The sequence below is a fragment of the Dermacentor andersoni genome, chromosome 3 (assembly GCF_023375885.2).
Source record: "Dermacentor andersoni chromosome 3, qqDerAnde1_hic_scaffold, whole genome shotgun sequence".
NCBI lineage: Eukaryota > Metazoa > Arthropoda > Arachnida > Ixodida > Ixodidae > Dermacentor > Dermacentor andersoni.
In genome coordinates, this window is record NC_092816.1 from 210265389 (window position 1) to 210289376 (window position 23988).

The window sequence follows — 23988 nt, forward strand, 5'->3', positions numbered from 1 at the left end:
CCTTGGGACCGGTGTACAGACGTCCACTGAATCTTACGTGGCGTATATCCAGGACGTCCTCGCCCTTTGCCGCAAAGTGGATAACAATATGGCAGAGGCAGACAAGGTAAGCCACGTTATAAAAGGCATCGCGGACGACGCGTTTAACCTGATTGTTTACAAGAACGTAACAACGGTCAATGAAATCATTAAGGAATGCCGCCGCTTTGAAGACGCGAGGAGTCGCCGCATAGTTCAACAGTTTGCGCGTATACCTAATACCGCAGCTTCATGGACGTGCGAAGAGGTTTGTCCACCGCGTGAGCCCACCTCCTCCGACAACGTCGTACGTATCGTTCGGCGAGAAATCGAAGCAGCGTCTCCTGCCACGCCAGTGACGCAGTGCTCTGACGATTCCAGGCCGCTTGTGTCTCTCATTCAGTCGGTAATTCGCCAAGAACTGGCCAATGTGGGTCTTCCGTCCATCTGCTCCGCCAGCCGTCCTGACTTTACTGACCCGCCTAGCGCAGCTTTCCCGCCTAGCGCCGCTCCCCACTGAATCCTCGCCCGCCTTTTTTCTCCACCGAGGTTGAAGACGCTCCTGACAACGCTCGAGCCACCGTGACCAGCCGCTCGCAATCACCACATAGTCGCCGCTCCCGCTCGCCCCAGCTGCGTCGCATGTCTGCGTCGAAAGTGGCCACATCCCAGGAGACGCCGATAACTACCACTATCCAAAAGGAGTGAAAAAGGCAGCAAAATGTTGCCGCCGAAGAGCTGTCAAGTCTCAACATTGATTTGGCGGCGCTTTAGGAATGTGTGTGAGAAATGGTGGTGTGGGCGGGGAGGGAGGGGGGTTGTATGCGTCCTAATTTCGGGGGGGGGGGCGAGCCCCCCCGGGCCCCCCCTTGGGTACGTGCCTGTGTCAGCGTCCGCTGCGCCGCTTCCAGACTTGTGGTAGACCTTTCGCAGCCGAAGAAACTTCTACCGAAGGCGATGCCATCTATACTGTAGTTGGCCTGCTGCATTGCACGTAGTAAAGAAAACATCTACATATAATAAACCACGTTGAAGAACACGTTCATCTAAAGAAACACCACTTGTGCCATTTACGCTCCTTTCATTTTTAGGTCCGAACATTAAGTTTACGATATGCATCGCCGCTGCGCCTACTGCGCCATCTGCGCCTACTGCGGTAACCTTGCAATTACCTAACGCGGCAAAAAACAAGTAGCAACTGTACATCTACCAGTATCACATAACCAGTAACCAAAGAGCCGAAAAATTATAGCACTATACGACTCAAGTAAAAGCGTCAAAGCCAACTGCCCAACTAGAATAAATTCGAGTATCAAACGTGCAAACTCTCCAGCAATATAACTACCTTAGACTCACAAAATTGCAGTAGGAAACATAACAAATATATATTGCACCAAACACTTGCATCACCGCCAGTATTGGAAGCGAAGCCACCAAACATAACCGTCGTAAAATATTTTCCCGGGAACTTCTCTACGACTACATGTAAACCCTTACTGTAATCAAATATATTTTTTACGAAGAGTTGCGAAGAAATGGTTTTATTTACAGGCGATGGATGATGATCGTAGCGTCATAGTAGCGCAGCTCGGCTCCTTCAACTCTTCGTTCTCCTCGTCTTCTTTCCTCTTGTCCGTGCCCTTCGTATCTGTTACATTTCCCCGCAAGCAGACGAAGCCCGCGGGACGAGTCAGGTTGCGCAAGTAGGGTAGAAAGGCTTCAGGCGAGCAATACGAGTCAGCTGAGTTCTGCTTGATCGCCGACCATTGCACAGTAGGCGAGCTATGACGTAAGTGAGTTCGCTCAGGCGGTCCACAACTACAAATGGGCCTGAATATTGTGACAAGAACTCTTGGCACAATCCACGCTTTCGTTGCGATATCCAAAGAAGTACCAAGTCACCTTTTTCCAACGATACTTGTACGTGACGGTCGTCGTATCGCTCTTTCGAACGACTTTGCAAGGCCAGAGCACGAAGACGAGCTATTCGACGGGCTTCTTCGGCGAGACACAATGTCTTCGATACAGAATCGTCGCTGTGCAGAACGAAGGGTAAGAAAGTGTCGAGAGGGCTTCGCGGTAACCTTGCATACAGGAGATAAAATGGGCTATAGTTCGTGGTTTCGTGTTTCGCCGTGTTGTATGCGTAAGTGATCAAGGGCAGCACGTCGTCCCAGTTCTAATGATAGGAGGAGACGTACATGGCAAGCATGCTTGTCAGCGTTCTGTTTGTCCTTTCAACGAGTGGTGGGCCATGGCGAAGGACTGCGGAACGCAACAGGAAGACCGCCACGCAACCGGCGGTGGAAGACGGTATGGCTGCAGTTTCTGCATACCGTGTAAGATGGTCTAAGCAGACAATTATCCAACGGTTCTTGTTGTTAGATAACGTGAATGAACCCAAAAGGACAATGCCTACTTGCTCGAACGGCGTGCTGGGCGGTGTCAATGGCCGAAGGGGACCCGGGGCTGCGGTGGTCGATCGTTTGTAACATTGGCACGTTTCACAACTAGCGACATAGCGCTTGGTTGTTTTGTACATCTTGGGCCAGTAAAAGCGCTCCTGCGTGCGGTGTAGCGTTCGTACGAAGCCGAAATGGCCGGATGTCACATCGTCATGCATGGCGCGTAGAACGTCGGAGCGAAGGCTGTCGGGGACAACAAGCAGAAAACGCGTTCCATGTCCGGAATAATTAGTTTTGTAGTGTAATTTGTCACGGACAGTAAAGCGACCACTGCCTTGACAAGTAGGGGCGGCGACAAAAACCGGATCGAGAGTAACATCATTCCGTTGTTCTCGCTCAATGTCTGCCGCGTCAGGGAACGTAGAAGTAACAGCTGCGAGACAGTCGTCAAAATTCTCAGCATCGCAGTGGGTAGCCTCAAGAGGAATCCGAGAGAGGCAGTCTGCGTCAGCGTGACGACGGCCACTCTTGTACGACACCACAAAGTCGTATTCATGGAGGCGCAGCGCCCAACGTGCAAGGCGGCCAGAGGGATCACGCAAACCGAACAGCCAGCATAAAGAATGATGGTCGGCGATAACCTTGAGTGGTCTACCATAAAGATAACACCGAAACTTCTGTATGGCGAAAACAGCTGCCGGGCATTTCTGTTCCGTAACCGTATAATTGCGTTCAGATTTGCTCAGGCAACGGCTGGCATATGCGACACATGTTCTGCGCCACTGTGACGTTGTACAAGCATCGCTCCTATCCCATTTCCACTAGCATCAGTGTGAACTTCAGTCAGGCAAGATGGATCGAAGTAACGCAAGAGGAGTGCTGACGTTAGTATAAACTGCAGTTGAGAGAATGATGCGTCCCACTCTGGTGTCCAATTGAAGGATGCATTTTGTCGCAAAATACTTGTCAACGGGTAAACGATTTCGGCAAACCTGGGAAGAAAACGACGAAAATACGAACATAGGCCAATGAATGAGCGAAGTCCTCGTGCTGATTGTGGTGGTTTGAAGGAGCTCGCCGCTTCAATCTTAGGAGGATCGGGTCTGACGCCATCCTTGTCGACTAAGTGTCCCAGGACCAGTGTTTGACGTTCGCCAAATGTATGGATGGATGCCAAACTTTAATAAGGTCCTGAGGTACGCGACTCAGCGCGCTGCGGGCCGCTCCCACGTTGGAACAGTCAGGCCTTGCCCGACCGCCGCATCGTGGGCCCTCTGGATAGCCCATAATTGCGCCCTGGCATCGGGGCTCTTGATAGCGGAGAGCCACTTGTCTTCATTGATTTGTTCTATGCCTCGTAACGAGGGGCAACGCCAGAGCATATGGTCTAGGCTAGCGATGTCATTGCAGTGCCTGCAAGAACTAGTGGCATAGGTGTCGGGATAAATTTTGTGGAATAAAACCGGGTTGGGATATGAGCTTGTTTGCAATAATCTGAGGGTGAATGCCTGCGCTCTGTTTAACTTCTTGTGTGGAAGGGGAAAGTCTCTCCTGCCGAGATAAAAGTGCTGCGCAATTTCGTTGTATGTGGTCGGTTGATCTCTGTTCTCCACTGCGGGCCGGCGTTGGAGTTCTCCATGGTCGCAGAAAGTGAGACCTCGCACCTTGGAGTGGGCCAGCTCGTTGAGGTTTGTGGGGCCTCCCATGATGGATCCCATGTGAGCAGGGAACCACGTGAGAGTGTGCTTGGCGATGCTTTTGCCGTCGAGGATGCGACAGGCTTCCTTACACACGGCGCCAACGCTGAAGGCGCGGATGGCTGCCCTGGAGTCGCTAAAGATATTGGCATGTCCGTCGTCCAGGAGGGCCAAGGCAATGGCCACTTGCTCGGCCGCACGCGACGACATGCTTCGTACAGAAGCGGCGTTAACGGTCGAACCCCTGTGGTTGATTGACACTACCGTGAAATTGTTGCTGTTACCATACTGGGCCGCGTCAACGAAGCAGCTGCCGCCAGGGAGTTCTGTTGCGCGGCGTAGGAGCGCCACCGCTCTGGCCTTCCTTTTTTCTACGTTGCGCTGGGGATGCATAATGCGCGGGGCGGGCGATATGATCATGTTATCTTTCTGCTCTTTCGGAAGGCCCTGGTAGGCGTCTTCGACATTTTTTTTAGTTTAGAACCAGTTCGACATTTTTTTGAGTTTAGAACCAGTCCAGATTTCTCGATGCTGTCGAGAAAAAGGCTGAGGCGTTCATTATGTTCTGCAAACGTGCGGCCAAAGATAACAACATCATCGATGTAACACATGCATATCTGCCACTTCAGACCACGTAGTACTGTGTCGATGAATCTTTCGAAGGTGGTAGGAGCATAGCAAAGGCCAAAAGGCATAACATTAAATTCGAATAGGCCATCTGGAGTCACGAAAGCGGTCTTTTCCTTGTCGGCAGGGTCCATAGGTATTTTCAATACCCCGATCGCAAATCAAGTGTTGAGAAGTAAGAAGCAGCGTGTAAGCAATTAATGACGTCATCTATTCGTGGTAGTTATTAGACATCCTTCTTCATCACTGCGTTTAGATGTCTGTAATCCACGCAGAATCTCCAGGAGCCATCTTTTTTTTCGGACCAGGATTACTGGGGCTGCCCATGGACTAGACGACTCTTGAACGACACCTTTGTCCATCATCTCCTTGACTTGCTCTGCAATAACTTTTCGATCGGAGGACGACACTCGGTAAGGCTTCTGGCGGATGGGGTGTGCGGAGCCGGTATTTGTTCTGTGACGAGCGCGGGACGACGGTAAATTAAGAGGTGCATCTCCATGCGTGAAGTCGAATGCAGCCTCATGCCTGGCAAGGACATGCACCAGTGCTTGCCGTTCGACGTACGGAGAGCCTTGCTGATCATGCCAAGCATTAGCTCTTCAATATGGCCATTATCGCAAGGAGGGCAAGCTGTAGAGACGTCCGTACTTAGGGCCTCCATTGAGTTACATGCGGCTTCATCGAAAAGAGCGATTTTCATACCGCGAGGAAGGGCAACCGGCGTGGCGGAACAGTTCAGCGCCCACAATGTGGCGACTCCTTTCGTCATGCACACGACAGAGCAGGGCACAAGTATATCTTTTTAGCACAGTTTATGCGGAGAGGCCTAACTACAAGGTCAACACAATCAGCCTCAACAGTAGTTGCAGAAACACGAACAGGCGTCAGGCACCACGATGGTGCAATCACTTCATCGAGAACACTCAGTGCGTCTGTGTCCCTGTCTTCGCCACGCAAGCTTTGTTCGGAATCTGCTGATATAATTAACTTATTCAATGATATTTCGCCACAACCACAGTCCACGGAAGCGCCGCACTGTTCAAGAAAACCAATACCAAGAATCACATCGTGCGAACAACGAGCAAGAACAAGGAATTCCGACACCAGAGCTTTCCCAGCCAACAAAACACTTACAGTACAAACACCAAGAGGATGAAGCGACTCGCCGCCCACTCCACGAAAGGTAATACCGTCGTTCCAAGAAAACATAACTTTGTGGCCTAGACGGTTTTTGAAAGCGACGCTCATCACAGGCACAGTCGCCCCAGTTTCAACCAACGCCATGGTCGGTGTTCCGTCAATCGAGACATTCACTTTGTTGTTGAGCATCACAACAGGCAGAGGCATTTCTGGCAAAGACCGTCCGGCGACCTCACCTCCATGGGCCGTGGTTGCTAGTTTCCGGGCGGCGGTGACGAAGAACGGCGCCGAGGGGACGGAGAGCGACGGGGACGGTTATTTGGTGGCGTCAAACTCCGCTCAGAAGTTGGCGAATCGCTGCGTCTGGTCTCGTGTGAGAAGTGGTTTATTGGAAGGGAATCGGTCGTCCGCAAGTTGTATGAAGTGCGGGTTCTGGGTGGCGAGAACATTGGTGGTGTCCTTCGTGATTGACGGCCTTGGCGACAATACCGAGCTATATGGCCTGTGGAACCGCAGTTGTAGCACACGGGAGGGTCGGGGTTCACAGCATCTTCCTCGAAACGGATGCTAGGCTGCTGCCGGCGGCGAGAAAGTTCGTTGTCATGTGGATAACGTGTCTCTGCGGCTCGCTGAAATCCGTTATGTCGTTCATAAGTCACGTCGTGGTAGTAGGGCCGGTGCTCTTCTTGTCGCGGCCTGACAGAAGTCACAGGGCTTCGGGGGTAAAAACGCGGCTGCTCTCGGTGTGGTGCTCGCGGTGCTCTCTGCTCGGTGTGGCCGAGAGTCATAAGTAGCGCCTCTGTCGTAGAGACGTGGCTGCTGTCGGGGCACGAGTTCATAATCCTCGGTGCCCCTCGCCGCAGGATACGGGGAGAAGGATGCCACATTTGGCTCGAAATCTGGTGGTAGGCGGAAGCTACGAGTACCTGGATGTGTCACTTGCGTGTGCAGGCTGAGCTCTTCCCGAACTATTTGTCGGATCATTGATGCACGATCGAGGGGCTGGTTGCTGTCCACGCTTGCAACTGTCGTCACATTGGCTAGCCTGCGAAACTTCGGCGTGATGCGCCTTGTTTTCAGCTGCTCGATAATGCGACAGTGCTGAATGATGTCAACGACGGATGCCAGGTTGTCTTTTGCGATGAGGAAATTATAAACGTCTTCGGCAATTTCTTTCAGGATGTGCCCGACTTTATCTTCCTCAGACATTCCAGAGTCCACCAAAGGCAGAAGCCCCGTGAACGGAAGTTGCAAACTGAAATTGCTTCACGCGTTGGTGACGTCGTAACAGGCGTATCTGTGCTCGTCGTACAAGTAGCGGGAACTCCTACATCAACGTCCAGGCTGGTTGCGAATGTTGCGTACTTTGTGCTCAGTGCGACAGTAGTGTGAACAACCTACTTGCTCTTCGTGTGTTCACGCTTACGATCCGTGTGCGCGATGCTTACGTTGCGCACGTAGTCTGGGCCGGTATTTTGTAGCGATGCCTTTTCCGATTCTATTCTTTTTCACGCTTTTCGCGCTTCGCCAGTGGTCAGAGCAACGGTCTGCCCACATTATCAACGGAATCAGGCGGCCGTGCGTGGTGGATGATAAGAATAGCATAGAATAAGGCATAAGGCATCGCTACAAAATAGCGGCCCTGAACGCGGCTTTACTCGACCAATAACGAAAAGACCCAACTTGCTAAGTCTTGCGAGCACTTGATGTAGGCGGAGCTTAAGCTTTGGCGTTAGGGTGAAGAAAAACCAGACAGACGCTGCCTACGTCCACAAAATATATTTTTAGCCGCGCCCGCTCAATCAGGTGGAAGCCTGATCCCGGCAATTCCACTGCTCGCGCAGCGTCAACGTGCTGGGCGTGTCGTGGTCGTCTTTTGTGACCAGATCACTGTGGCACGTAGTAGTGCGCGAGAAGCTCATAAGAATTGTGTCGATTGCGATAAGGTTGATAATGATAGCTGTTGATAAAGGTTTCTACAGATCGGATCAATTTAGCATTGATAATGACTCCGGGCTGCGTGGAGATTAGGCAGCGGCAGAATGCTTAGGCGTACTTAGACAACTCCAGAGTAGCGTCTGCGTATCTTTTTTTTCTTTCGTATTGCTTCAGACATACTTTGATGGCGTTTGCGCTCCCCAGGTGCGATGATAGTTTGCGAGAAACAGGTGAGTGAGAGCAGGTGCCAAGGGAGAACCGTTTTTCCTTGTCTATGCCGCATTTTCAAAGTGCCGGAGCCAAATTGGTTCTCTTTTGCACGGCCATGTACTGCTGTTGCTTCTTGCCCGACACCTTTCTTTAGCGTATTTTTGGATAGGATTGCTTGCGCGTGTGTGGGCGTTTGCGATTGCGTCTTTTGTGCACATATGAGCGCCTTAGAGTTTGCGCGTGTTGGTGTTGTTTGCGTGTTTACGTGCATGACATGTATGGCCTTGTATGTTGTGCTCCTGTTTATGCGTGTGCGTATCTGTAACTGTGGAAATGTGTGTGTGAGTGCATTGGTATGCGCGTTGGCACGTAAAAATACCCATTGTGTACATGAGTGTTATTTATGTACGTGCGTGCGTGTTACGCTTGCTTGTGCGTGTCTGCGTGTGGGTCTTTGTTTGTGTGCATGTGGTTCTGCATCTTCGTGGTTCTGGGCTTGTTTTTGTGTGCGTGCGTCCGTGTTTTGTGTATGTGCGTGCGTATGTGTGTATGCATGTACGGGTTTGGGCCTGCGGGCGTGCTTGCGAGGTTCTGATTGTGCGTGTATATGTGCTAGTGTGTTTGCCGTTGCTTATTGTGTGCGTTCGTGCGCATGTTCGTTCATGCGTCTGTGTGCTGCGTTTCACAGTATCAGTCTATAACTTCGAGTATGAGTGTCTGCGTGTACAATCGCGCAGTGTGTCATGCGTGTTTTTGCATAAGTGCGTTTGTGTGTACTTGTGCGCCTGTGCGCGCTTAGGTCCATGTTTGCTTGTGCTTGAGTTCACGTGCCTGTTTGTGTACACATTTATGTACCTGTGGGCACGTTCCTGTATTCATCCTCACTTTCATTTATTTCGCTACCCTCAGGACATGAGGGCATTACAGAGGGGAGTGAGTACAGTCGATAAAGTGGAAAACGAAACATAGCTATAAATTTGTATAAAACTAAAAATAAAAGAGATAAGGTTACATCAATCCAATTGTCTCTTTGTGTGTGCGGGGGGGGGGGGGGGGGGGCGGGGGGAGGGATTGCGTGCTTGTGTGTGTGTGTGTGTCTTTATATATACGGGTGTGTATGCGTGCGTATATATGAGATAGGCAGCGTTTAACATGGAATAAACGTCTCGGAAATTGGCAGAGTGCTTACTGATAAAAACGATTTATTCGATCAAGTCCAACGAACTGTATTTAAAGAATAATAAACTTAAACTGAACTGACTGAAGTGCATTTCCCCCTTCAATTGCGTATAGGAGCTTCTAAAAACCTTTCGTTGAAATGCCTGATTTTGTGTTTGAAACTTTCATACCAATATATTACGAAATAGAACACTTGTTCTGACTAAGTGCATACTTATGATTAAAATATACCGGGAAAATGCGTAGGATTCCTACAAAATCAGGAAGTCTTTAAACACGCTCCAAGGCATTGCGGTGCAGATAAGAGCCAATATGGCGACGGCTGCGACTATGTCCCCTTCATGAAAGCCTGGTTTGGTATCCAGACGCGTCAGGCTCTCTAAATGTGCTAAATGTAGGTTCGAGTGGAAGTTTGAAGTGCGCTCGTCGGGATCACTTATCGCGAGCAACGTGCGCTTGAATGTTTCGAGGCTTTTGCTCTTGATAGCACTGCGGCGTTATGTGGCATCGTTCCGTACGTGGCCTGAAGGATAGGGAGATATATTTTTGTTATTAGGGCAGGCGTGGTGCTCCAAATATTAGGTGCTGCTTCTTTATTTTAATTTATTTAGTTTATTCTCTTTTCTTCCATTTCCAAAGCTTATGAGCAAATGTAAAAAGAGGCGGCGTTCAGGGCGAACAGATTTCGCGAGTACGTCTTCATAGGTGTCTTAAGGGGCCCCCGTTGGCTAAAGTGTAGTACAGGTTATAACCAAATATCAGCTCTGTCTGGTGCTCTTGGTTCATGGTTTATCCAGAGTGTTTGCCTTTTATCTATTTCGTTAAAATATTTTGCGATGGATAGTGACACGTTGCTCGTCTCGCTGACAAGATTACCGTATAAGCATCGGCGTCACTGGCACGTGATGCCGATGTGTACACGGCGTACGCAGAGAAATACACCGACTTTACAGCAATTAGCGCAATCCGGATCGAACCCCATACAAGACCAGTGAACCCAGTGGCAACGACAATCGAAACGCTAGAGAATCAACGTTATAAGAACCGAAATATAGCGCTATGAAAGCAACAGAATCGTGAAGCTCGCAGACGACGAATTGATGCTCTGACAGCAATTATACCTGGCGGCGGCACCAACAGGGGCACAAAAATGAATTGTTTATGACTACGGCCTCCAAGGGCCGTCCTATAGATTGCATTGAACTGATCCAAAATTAATCAATAACTTGATTGTAGCGAAATGCTTGTAACATTACACATAACTTTCGGTGTATACGAAACCAAATCTGCTCTTTTTGTCCCGGGAAACCAAAAATTAAGCTTTTGCGCTCCTCGTAGTAATGTTAGGTTGATATACTTTACTTAGCAAAGAAAGAGGAGACGAATGGATAGCCAGGACCAGCGCACGGGCCACCTGCAAGCCCCCGAACCAAAAAACACAGCTGCGCACTTGTGGGGCCATGGGTGACGTCATGCAATGCGGAATAAGGAAACGCACAGGTCGTGTGTCTTCTACGAGAGCCCAATCCGGTGGCACTGCAACAGTTCAGCGATGCTGCATGATGTTATTCACATTGCAACGAAGTTGCAGAAAGAAAATTACGGATACTGGCGGTTAGTGCGAAGTTTAAGTTGAGATGCTGTGATCATACAGATGTACTCTGTTGATATATCGTTTTCCGCAGCGGCTAACAGCGAGGTTGCCACGCCCTGTAAGCTGATGGGACCCTAAGCTTTCGTAATTAACGGATAACATGTTGATATGTTGTAGGTTAGAGAACAAAGATATCGCTTAAGTTCAGAATCAGCTTCGATGGTTTCTACCATAACCTTTCATGTATTGTAACGTCACATGAAATACCTCGTGGTTTTTCCTAATATACATAAATAGCTCACAAGTTATTCGCTGTGATGTCAGAGAGAGCTACAGTCATATACCACTGGGATCTTTCGTAAGTCATCCGGGTGCAGAAAGTATATATCTATTCGTCACTACATTTAGCATCCGGACGAAAACATCTCGCTAATTTTTATGAATTCATTATGCCACTACATCAAAACCATTGTTCTTGTAATATTACTAAGAAGTAAACATATTCACGCGTGTATTCTATGCAGACGACAATGACGATGGGGCATTAACGGACTGCGTCTTGTGGGCCAGTGAGATTGGGCGACCACGAAAAAGACGTGTCTCTGCTCTGTTTGTTCTTGAACGGGTTGTCCTGTTGTTCTTGAGTAACGTATCCCTGTCTTCTGCCCGCGTAGTACCGCGACACTGGTGGAGGTGCGGGGTAATGACCGCGCCTGACGCTCCGAAGTCCTTATGGGAGTCGTTCATCTAGCCCTCACGCAGTATCACCAGTTACGACATTGTCGCTAGTCGTCAACTGTTAGGCCTTGCCCCGGTGTTCTCCGCTCTTCAACCACCCCTCTCCTGGAGCTGAACACATCTCGAAATGGCCGAAACCAGCCCACCGCAAACACCCCAAAGCAGCCGGTTCCTCAGGCCACAGCAGGTAATCATTCTGCGTCCTCTGATTCCCGATCGCTATCGCGGTGTACTCTTCGAAGACATTGAAGACTGGCTTGACAAGTACGAACGCGTCGCACTGAATGAGCATTAGACTGAGCAGCGAAAGCTCTCCCACGTCTATTTCGCCCTTGACGACAGTGGCCGCACTTGGTTCAAGAACCGCGAAGCTAGCCTCACGACATTGAGTGACTTTCGGCAGAAGATCATGGAGTGCCGGCCGAAGCGACCGCGCCCAGCAAATGATGGAGCGAAGGGTGCCACAACCTAATGAGTCGGTCTCAATGTTCGCTGAGGACATGGCCCGCCGGTTTCGTACAGCCGACCGGAACATGACTGAAGATAGAAAGTTGCGCTACCCCATGCGGGGTGGAAAAGAGCGATTGTTAGCGGGGCTTGTGCGGAATCGACCAAACACCGTCGCTGACTTAATCAAAGACGCTACGGCTATTGAGTGGGCCCTTCATCAACGATGCAGGCAGTACGATTGACTGTTGACCAGCACTACAATCAATGCCGCCGCAGTGACTGCCGAGCATCAGAATCCCTTGCGTGATTTGATCAGAGAGCTCAACAGAGAGGATATTCAAAAGATTCTGACCCCGACACTGGATAGGCCCGTAACCTCAATCGCCGAAGTGGTGCGCAACGAAATCAGGCAGGCGTTTTCGGCAGCCATTGTTCAAGAGCATCAGCGACCCGTAAGTTACGCCATCACTGTCCGATGTCCGCCCCCCGTTACAACCACACCGCCATACCACCAGCCTCCGACAGCAGTTCCTTGGTCGCCGCCGCAAGAGAATGCTTCCAGGCGCGCAGCCGTTATGCCGCTGCAGTCATACCGCCAGCCGTCATTCGCCTGGCCTTGGTCAACAACGCAAAACCAAACTACGGGATGGCCGCAATTTCGGAGAACCGACGTATGGCGCACCGTCGACAGGCGCCCACTTTGTTTTCACTGCGGAGGCGCCTGCCATATTTCACGTCATTGCTGGCATCGTTGCACATCATTTCGGCTTCTTCGTCCATGGTACTATGGTCGAGGAGCAAATAACGACTCCTTGCAACACCGTGACGACGACGCTTTCCATGGACCTCCAATAGCGCACCCGGCGCACCAGTCTGACTTCGGCCATCGGTCGCGCTCTCCCACGCCTCACGTCAGATGGCTTCACCTTCTGGACGTCCTTTGCTTACCTCCGAGGACGAACGTCGCCCAGCCCACGTCGGTGAAACTGAAGGCGGGGATCTCTGGTGTTAAGGTTGCAGGCCCGCCGCAAAACTCTAAAATGCCCCCAACACTCTCGCTGGAGAACGCCGTGAAGCCGATAAACAGCGAAGAAATTGTTAGCACCGACATTAAAGTTTTCCTGGATGGGCAGCCGGTGACGGCGTTAGTCGACAGTGCTGCCGACTTCTCTGTAATGAGTGAGAAATACGTCCTCCGCCTGACGACAGTAAAGACGCGCATGGGCGGAAGCTCACATAAGAATGGCACGCGGCCAATTCCTGATGCCTACTGCAACACGTACTGCTAGAATTAACGTTGGGGATTCTTCTTTCGTTGCCGCTTTCATCGTTCTTCCTGTGTGCTGCAAAGATTTTATTACTGTAATGGATTTCCTAAAAGAATATGGCGCCATAATTAGCATACCGACCGCATGGTGACGTTTTATAAGAGCACTCGTTTAGTCGATTGCTTATCGCCACAACACAACTCCTTTCGTCTAATAAAAAAGACGATGTCCTCATCCCACTTCGATTATGCGCCCTTGTTTCAGTAGCATGTGAGTTACCGTTTCATTGCGAAGTAAGTTGGCAAGAAAAACCCATGTTGTTATTTACTCACGGCATCTCAGTCGCACGAGGAATCGTAAGTGTCACTGACGGGCGCACGAACCTGTTGCTAACAAATTTTACCACAGAGCGACAGCACCTTTCAAAGGCACGGCTGCGGCTTAATTTGATGGCGGTCAGGATATTTGAGGCTGCTTTTCACTACTGGAAGAAGCGCTTACGCAAGACCCAGCGCCTGTATTGTCGTCAGAACTGCTTTGTCGCAGCACGAACGAGAACGGCTTCTCACGCTATTGGCCAAGTTCACCGATAGCTTTACGTCAACGTCCGGGGTCGGTCGGACGCCTCTAACAAAGCACCGGGTAATTACAGAGGATGCCGCAAGACGAATTGACGAAAATTGTTATTGCGTGGCTGCGAGAGAACGTGAAGCCATACAACAGGTTACGAAAATGCTTGAAGACGACGTGATCCAACCATCAACGAGTACCTGGGGGTCTCCTATAGTTTTAGTCAAGAAAAAAAGGCGGCTACTTGCGTTTCTGTGTGGCGCTACCGAAAACTATTTCAGGTGACAATGAAAGACGTGTACCCACTTCCCCGTATAGAAGATTCACTCGACAGGCTTCGACACGCACGCTACTTCTCTTCGATGGTCTGAAAAAGCGGGTATTGGCAAATTGAAGTAGACCAGAGTGACCGTGAAAGAACTGCTTTTGTGGTGCCAGACGGCCTATAAGCGTTTAGGCTCGTGCCTTTCGGCTTGGGCTCTACCCCTGCTACGTTCCAACACCTCATGTATACTGTGCTTTCGGGTCTGAAGTGGAAAACCTGCTTAGTATATCGCGACGATTTCATCTTGTCCTCCGCATCGTTTGAAGAACGCCCTGAACGACTTGATGCGGATCTGCAGCTCATACCGTCCGCCAGCCTCACCCGGAAGTCGGAAAAGTGCCACTTTGGCTTTTCGGAAGCACTGTTTCTTAGTCAAGTCGTTAGCCATGGAGGTGTCCCCCCGGGTCGTGAGAAAATTGCTGCCGTCGCACAGTTTTCCGTACAATCCGATAAAAAGCATGTGTATCTGCTTCATACGTCTCTGTGCCTATTACCGGCGGTTTATTGAAGATTTTGCTCGCACTTCATCGCCGTTAACTCGCCTCACGAGAGGCGACGTTATTTTTGTATGAGGCGACGAAGAGCAAGGTGCATTCAACGACTTGCGGCAATGTCTCCAGACACCTCCAGTGATTGCTCACTTTGACGGGACCGCTCCTACATTGTTCCGCACTGACGCCGGCCATGTTGGCTTGGGATCTCTTCTTGTGCAGCAGCAGGAGGACACAGAAAGAGTGCTTGTATATGCAAGTCGAACACTCTCACGCACAGAGCTTAATTACTCCACAACTGAGAAAGAATGCCTCGCCGTGGTGTGAGTGGCTATACAATTTTGCCAATGGCTGCCAATTCAAAATTATCAGCGACCACTATTCACTATGTTGCTCGACAGACCTTAAAGACCCTTCTGCACGACTGGCGCGTTGTAGCCTAAGGCTGCAAGAGTTTGGCATAACTGTCATGTACAAGTTGGGGAAACGACAAACGGATGCTGACTGCCTGTCCCTCTCGACGACAGGGTCACCCGCTGCACCCGAAAAAGAAGACTTAGCATTTCTTTCGGTTCTGGACACATCCGACATCGCGCAACAACAACGGGACGACCCTTAATTGCTTGAACTAATCAATTACTTAGAGGGAAGATCTGCGCAACCACCTAGAGTTTTCGCAAGAGGATGGTTATCGTTTTGTTTAGGGATCAAAGTTCTTTACAAAAGAGACTTGTCTTCGACCAGGTCTCTCTATCTGCTCGTCATTCCTGCGGCTCTTCGTACGGAAGTACTTCAAGCCTGCTACAACGAGGTGACTTCTGGTCACTTAGGCTACACGCGAACATTGGCCAAGGTGCAGCGAATGCCGTGGAACATCACGTTCGCAGTTGTCCAGACTGCTAGAAGCGCAAGTCGCCTCCAACGAAATCAGCCGGCCTCCCACAACCCGTACAGGTTTCCCAAAGACCATGGGTGCTATGCAGGATGCGCCGAGTTTCCCGTTCACCCGAGTTTTACCCGAGTTTGCTTGACGGCAGTCAGTGAACGGAGATAGCGTGAAACGCGCAAAGGCTGCAGGCAAAAAAATATGTAGACAAAAAGCCGCGTATGACAACATGAGCGCACCCTGCGCGGCACGCTGTTTCCACGTTTCAAGCGCAGACGGCTGCACAACGAAACGCGCCAGCGCCGCGTATTGTTATCAACGGATTATCGCAACTTAGCAATACCGTGACTGTCCTGCTGTCTGTCTGCAGACTTGCCGTGAGCCGCTTGCCACGCCTTTCCCGGGCGCGTCAAGGGCGTGCCTCCTCTTTCGGCAACTATCTTTATATCCTCGATCGAATGCGAACAGGGTACATGCGGCGCATTTTTGCACCTACGCTTTCGCTCAAACGAATACGTTAAAATACAACAAATAAAATAACGAAAATTTTTATTTCTTTAAGAGTCTGTTTTTAGTTTTGAATGCTAGAAATTTCGGATGAAAAACGGAGATCGAGCAAATTATTAAATTTTGCACTTCTTGCCGCGAGTGGCGACAGTGAGGCGAAAGCTTAGAAGCGGATACATTGAAGCGGGTCGCACGCACGAGGCAGTTCATGCGGTGAGAAGTCGCCTCGGGGCGCTACAGTGCTATTCTCAATAAAGTCAGTCATTCAATAAGGTCAGTCACTCTTTCTCTATTAGGCGAATAGAAACGCAGCGCCGCGGTACGACTGTTCATCGCAGGCGCTTTAAGGGTCCCGCTTTAGCAACTAAAAACGATGCACTAGTCACCGATATGGGAGGAACGGCTGTCGGTGCAAAATGGCAGTCCGTCGGCTCCGTAGTGACGCAGTTCAGGGAAAGTGCACTGTTTATCTTTGTGCGCGAAGCCTCTGCGATGCATTGCGAAGAATTGCGTGCTTCCCAGCGACACAATTCATCGCTTATCATCGCTTGCCCAGTGAAAGTGCCTCTGAGCGCATGTACGCAGTATTTGAGTGTTTTGTGCACTCCAAGGTGTTTGCGGATTACCTCTGCTGGAGCCAGCAGCGATCACAGATGGATATCGTAACGACACCGCAGCAATCGCATTTTGGCAGGTGAGGGCTTTTGTGTGCAGTTATGAAATGAGTCTTCGAACGGAGGAATGTGTTGGACCTGTCGAGTGCGCAGTGCTGTAATGAAGAAATGCCATTGCACTGGGTCTAGAAAAGCGAGCGATTCTCGGACGCTGATCGTGTTTACGACGCTGTGGCTCCGATACATCACCGATGACAGAGCAGCCATCTCAAACGACTGCTGCGATACGCACTCCTCAGCATCGTCGTCACCCTCGGCGCATCGATGCCTTGCAAGCAGCTACAGTGACGTGCCGATAATTATTGACTGTGCGCTACGTCGCCACAATGCAGGCGATGAAACCGTTCTGTGTAGCCATCTCAGCCCGAGAAACCAGCGACAGTCAACGCTTTGTTTTTGATAGTAGTGCGCAGTATACATCACCGATGACAGTGTGTTGTGCGTGTTTTATGTCGGTGGTGAATATTGTTGATGCTTCTCGGCTCGGCACCACGACGCTGTTGCCGAAAGATAAGTTGGGCGTGGCCCAACCGTGGTGGGTGCGCGCACAAGAGTTACATGCCTCGCGCGGGGCGTGACCTCTGGCTTTGATTGACAGGCGAACTCGTGCTAAACTCGTACATCGCGAAACCCCCTCCGAGTTCAACTCGGGAACATGGCGGCGGCAGCAGCAGCCTGTGTTATTGCAGCCAGCGGCAGCAAGCGTCAGTATGACCGTCTGGACCCGTTCGCGTACATGACCGCCGTGGAGTTTCAGCGTCATTTTGGCCTGTCGAAGACATCAGTGCGCTGGCTGTGTGACGAGCTAGGCGAAGACTCTCGTCTGTGGAGACAGCGTGGCGGGCTTCATTCGCTCACCGTTGAAGAGCAAGTCCTCTGCGCCCTCCGTTTCTACGGGACTGGGAGTTTTCAGGGAAGGGTCGGCGCCGAGCGTTACATTGAACGTCATCAAACTACTGTGAGCCGCAGTGTCAGAGATGTCTGATGCGCTTATTGGTGCGGCAGTGCGGAAGCGGTGGCTGGCTTTCCCGAAGACTGCGGCTGAGCGGGCATTTATAAAAAAACGCTTCTTACTTCGCGGAAACATTACGAACGCAGTCGGGTGTGTCGACGCAACGTACGTAGGAATTAAGGTGCCTTCAATGTCAGCGTTACTGTGATTAGCATTGAAGCAATGTCTAGACGCACCATATTGCCAAATTTGTCACTTCTCTGTAGCCGACTTAAATTTTGTGATTCCGACGTCACACATGCGGCAGCCTATGATACTGACTTTTTCACTGGTTGCTGACCTTTTACCGATTGTTCTACTTGTCTTTCAGGATGCCTTCCAAATGGCTCACTTTTTGGGGGAAAGAGGTTAATGAAGTATAAATAGATAAATGGATATCACAAATTGTGTGAAGTACCCTGTGAATGCTAATCTCATAAAGAACTTTTTTTTTTTGAGATGACTTCGTACTTAGTACAACTTAGTATGCATAATGCTGAATTTTGGTCATGCGTCATCTATCGGCCACACTATGAAACAGCAAGGCATTGCACAATTTGTTGCAGTGCGAGATGCGGATGTCGCACCAAGCCGGTTGTGCCTATGCATTTATGGCAAAATGAAAATGCATTGAGAATCTTAGTGTGCTGGCTTGCATGAAGAAAATACTTTACTTCAGAGTGTTTGCTGTTTTCACTGTTGGTGCATCTGCCAGTGGTTCAGTGTATTTCTTTTGGGGGGGGGGGGGCAGCGTTATTCTGTATGGACAAATCGTATATTTTCGTCTCATAATAGGGCTCTAATTCTTCAGCAGTAGAACATTGCAGATCCAATGCTCTGCAGAACTCGGTGTGCATGAGCATGTCGTGAACCACCAAGGCAAAATTACATATCGGGAGAAATGTGGTGCAGATGCCAATGAAAAGTGGGTCTTTAACCCGCCATGATAAAAATAAAGATTGCAGAGCGAATAGACCTTTTGTACAGCTTTAGAGCAATGATTACACAAACTGCGACATGCTCAAACATGTAAAAGCTTCCCGCAGTGCCAAAGTAGGATGAGCGATATGCAGCATATTTTGGCATTGAACATGTCTTGTAAATGCTATTTTTATTGTAAGCCTCAAGCCTCGCTGTCACGCCTTTCCCTCCGGCACTCCCTTTACTGAAAAACAGCACTGTCTTTCTATTGGTGTCACGATGATGATGGTAACGGCAGCAGTAAGGCTGGTTAATGCTTGCCCCTTTGATTCCTGCGAGTTTAGTGGTACAGAATATGGCACGTGCATACACCTGTGCAGCAAAATTTTATGCTTGCAGTGATTTGTTGGAGAGCTAATTCGTGTTGGGACATTTCAAAGATGTGCGCCATTGTGGCTTAATAGCTAGATCATTGGTGAGGTTGAAGACTCGTTGTATCGGTATAGAAGCTTGAAGCTGAATTGCACCACAATTCGACGGGACACAAAGAAGAGAAATACACACAGCAGAACGCTCTGCTGTGTGTGTTACTCTTCTTTGTGTGCCATCGAATTGTTGCGCGGTCCAACTTCAAGTAGAGCATTGGGCCTCTTTTGTGCAGGACTGAGGAAGAGAAATACACACAGCAGAACGCACTGCTGTGTGTGTTACTCTTCTTTGTGTGCCGTCGAATTGTTGTGCGATCCAACTTCCAATAGAGCATTGGGCCTCTTTGGTGCAGGACCGAGGAAGTGTGAGCTCTTCGACACCATGCCAGTGCCTTGCCACACAATTATGGAAGTCTGAAGGTTTGCAAACAAAGCTTTGCTTTCAAATCCACCTGCTCATGTAATACAAGCACTGATTGAAAGAACCATCATACAGAAATAATGGTGAAATGAATGGCCTTTGAAAATTTGTATGTTGACACTAATGACATAATAGGTGCCACAGCAAGCTCGACAGTTGTACTGGATAAAGCACTTTGTTTCCTATGTGAAGCACAAGCTTTCATTACATGCTGTGCAGATAAACAAGGTCAGGTTGTTTTAACGTGGTACACAACATTCACTGTAATCTGTTTTTGATTCTAAAGTGCCAAACACCACCTCTTTTTCAAGGATGTCATGGGAATATTTGGTGAGAACTGTTCACAGCCCCTCATAATGGAAGTGTGGCCAGCCAGCTTTGCTTGGGTGCCTTTATAGATTTCTGTTCCTGATCATTGTGTGCTATCAAGTTGCTAAAGTCTATGCAACCAGTGCAAGGCATTAGGTGATTCTATAGTCGGATACAACTTTAGGAGGCCGCAGAATCTGCACTTCAACGGCAGGTGAACACAAGCCTGCACCAATGGGCACGCACACTACATTGACGTCGTGCCGCTGGACGCACTAATACCCGCTCATGGAGAGAGACTATTTCTTTAGACGTAGAGGCAATCGGCTGCTGCGCTTTGGTCATCTGGGCGGGGCCTCTCCTGTCTTGTGAAGGTGTATCCGACTAGAGGATGCCGCTTTTCATACAACACAAAAGGACAAAGTGTACAATTATTTGGCCTATGAAATGGATACATCACAAGTGAGCTATGCATGGGCTTAAGCTGTGTGAAAATTAGTACATGCAAATATATGACATTGTTAAAGAATATGTGGTATCGAACATGCATGTAATGGCACGTTTAAATCAGGGAGTGTTGCATTCACGTGCACAGTCTATAGGTGATAGCATTATTAAGGTCGTGCCGTTTCCTGTCTTTTCATTGATAAATACACACACCGTTCATCTTGTGGCTAATCAACACCCACTGTATTTTTGCACATAGAAAGAACAAACAGCACAATGACGTATATGCTGCATTAGTGTCTTTTTCATTTACACGGTCCAGGTTGTCTTATGTGTTTGCCCATTTTAAAGAGACATCAAGTGCATGTTACAAGTGTCCCAATATGCACAGCACAATGTTTACTGCAATAATTTTATTCATGCTCTTGAATATTAAACAAAATAATAAACTGAAAGCTCCTATATAAGGTGTGTTCTGGGGGCTCGACTGGAAAGCAGTGAGTGCACTGATCCTACTGTTGCAGAGCAGCCCTCTGGACCTTGCCACACTCTCAAGAGCATGTGCCTGGCGCTCGCCTACTGCCACCAGGCGGTTCAGTGCCTCCAGCAGCCGAATGTGTTGCTGCAAAAAAAGTGGATTGTTGGAATGAATCAACCGCATACAAACCATTATTTACAAATAAAAATGCTCATTGCACTATTGGTGCTAACTGCCCTTGACTGTGGAAGCCTTTAGTCTATGCATAATAAAACAATTTGTCGGGACAACATTGCTTTATTTTTCATAACGGGTTGTATTTTTCAGAGCCAATTGTAATGTTTATTAGTGTGCCAACAGCTGACGTGTCCTCGAACCTTTACCAGTCTCTACTGTCAGCACCGCAAACCTATTTTTCTTCACTGCAAAATCAATGGCGCTCCCTACAATCCCGTCTTATGCGAGCTGATTGCATCCTATGCCTACAAACATCATATTTTTGTCCCATTACGCAATTTTCTACCATCCTCGGCTGCAGTTCTCTCTCCTTGACATCCATTCTGTCACGCTTATGTAATCCCCTGTTATAAATTGGCAACAAGTGATTGAACATGTGCATGGCCTGCGCACCGATTCCATTTTTTTTTTCTTAATCTCAACTAGCATATCAGTTGCTACGGTTTACTACGCCACTGTCTTCCTGCCTTAATGCTATCGCCAACAATTTTTGTTACTTCGCTTTCTGCACAGTCCTCGACTTCTCAAGTTTCTTTGTTAACCTCCAGGTTTATGTCCCTTATTGCATAACCGGTAGAATGCAACGATTCTAAACATTTTTCAAGGATATCCGTAACGTGGCGATCACGATTCGGTAATGCCTCCCATGTGCTGTTCAACCCATCAAATTTTGGTATTAGTTTCCTGCTTTATATCAGTACCTGCTATTGATATTTCACCTGGATAAAGATACTCTTCCATAGATTCTGCGGGCTGAATGTCACTGATGAACTTCTGTTATATCACTAAGTTAGTGAAGGTTACCTTTATCTTTTCTATATTTTCGCGGGCCCACGTACATGTAAAAGCCCGAACACTCATTGGCTCTCAATGCCTTTTTTAAACTGCAGGACATTCAGTTCGTTACTACGAAAGCGACTTAATCCGTGCACTATTATTATGCTAAATATGAAACAGTAGAAATATACTTATCTGCAGTTTGGCGACGCCTCCGTCACTCAGCGCACTCACAGAAGCAGCACCGGATAAGTTGTTTGTTCAGGATTGTGCCGTGAACAGTAAGTACGCGTTGCGATCTGTAAAATCGCCTAAGCTATTCGCAGTCTTTCGGGGTGCACGGAAAGATTGCTCACGGAGGAACAGAACTATCCAAGAAATAGTGGTCATCGTCGAGACTGATCACTACGTCGCGCACTGCAAGCTCGTTGTACGAGTTTGTTTACACTGGGCCTCTTCGATGTTTAGCCGCCATGCTCACCCGTTGAATGTATGTGATGACGCCACCACAGCGTTCCCTCGTGGTATAATGCGAAGCGTACTAAATTACGAATTAGTCGAATACACATTCAGTGTACATCTTGAAAGCTTTAAAATGCTTTTAAACCACGTTAAACTAACTAATAATATTGTAATAAATGCATTTGTTTTATAACTCGCTTGTGCGTGTAATGCACTCGGTGGAACGACAAACAAGTGAAAGAAGCCGCGACCATGCACCGACGGTATGATCACGTGAGCCCCAGTTTGTCGACCGCCCAGAAGGCAACGCCCAAGGAATGATAGCCACCCAGAGTGAATCTAGATAAACCAATGAAACTGGAGGCTTCTCGAAAGATAAACTGTGTCTCGGTACCATTTGTGCTTTCATCTTGGGGTGTCGCCAGAGCTCGTGAAGATCCCGAGTTTCGCCAAACTCGGCGCATCCTGCATAGCACCCCATTTCATCAAATTGGAATGGATATTTTGGGCCGACTTCCTACTTCTACTGTTGGGGATCGCTTTGCAATCGTTGCAACCGACAAACTCACACGTTACGCTAAAACAAAGGCAATCTAGACAAGCACAGCCGCCGAGGTGGCGCGCTTTCTCATTGATTATGTTGTGTAGCGACGCACCAACCGTCCTAATACCAGATCGAATAACCGCATTACGGGCTGCACATTTAGATCACGTCTTGCTGCTAGCTGGGGTGGCTCATCGGAAATCAACCACCTACCATCCACAGACCATTGCATTAGCAGAGTGCCTAAACAAAACAATTGAAGACATGCTCTTATTGTACGTGGATGTTGAACATAAAAATTGAGATGACATCCTACCTTATATCACCGGTACCTATGACACCGCGAAACGGCGTTCACCCTTGTTCACGACGGGATCTACTAAAGATGTTGGATGCGATGCTTCCACATGACTTTGACGACACTGATACGGACGCGATGTGTTTACTCAACGCGCAAGAGAGGCGCGGCAGCTCGCGCACTTGCGGATGTGCCAACAGCCAGACTGTTGACACCCAGCAGGACACCCATACGGGAACGAGGCCTCTTCGAGAAACTGTTAGGGCGATACTTTGGACCATATTGAGTATTTCGGTGACTCAGTGATGTCACATACGAGATCGTTCCCGATATTTCCAATTGTACGCAGCGCTGTCCACACCATCCTGAACTTGTGCACGTTGTCATCAAGCCGTATGTCAGCGAATAACTATGCGAGAGACCCTTACTTCCGCAAGTGGCATTTCTGGTCTAGCGGCAGGGCGATGCTCTTTTAGGGAGGGACAAATGACGTGTGTATTCTATGCAGACGAGTACGACGATGGGGGCAGTAAAGGACTCCGTCTAATGTGTCAGTGAGATTGGGTGAAGACGGAGTAGACATGTCTCCGCTCTCTTTGTTTTTTAACAGGTTGTCCTGTTGCTCTTGAAGAACGTCGCCCTGTCTTCGGTCCGCATTGTACGGCGACAATACTTACATATATTGCCAGTTCTTTGAGTGCAAACAAGTAAGCGTATGTCGCTAACTATACACTCTCCCTTTAACGCCATGGCTTCTATTATTGTTTCATCCTCGAAAGAACTTTTGCACATTTCCAATCCACGCCCCCGCAACGCTCTTACCTGTGCAGCATTTCAGCAGAGCTAATAGATGCAAGGATAGGAATATGCGAGTGCACATGTAAACAGGAATCCGGATGGGAGAACAAATGCTTGCCCTCGTGTTGCAAACAGAAAAATGCAATTACTATTTCAT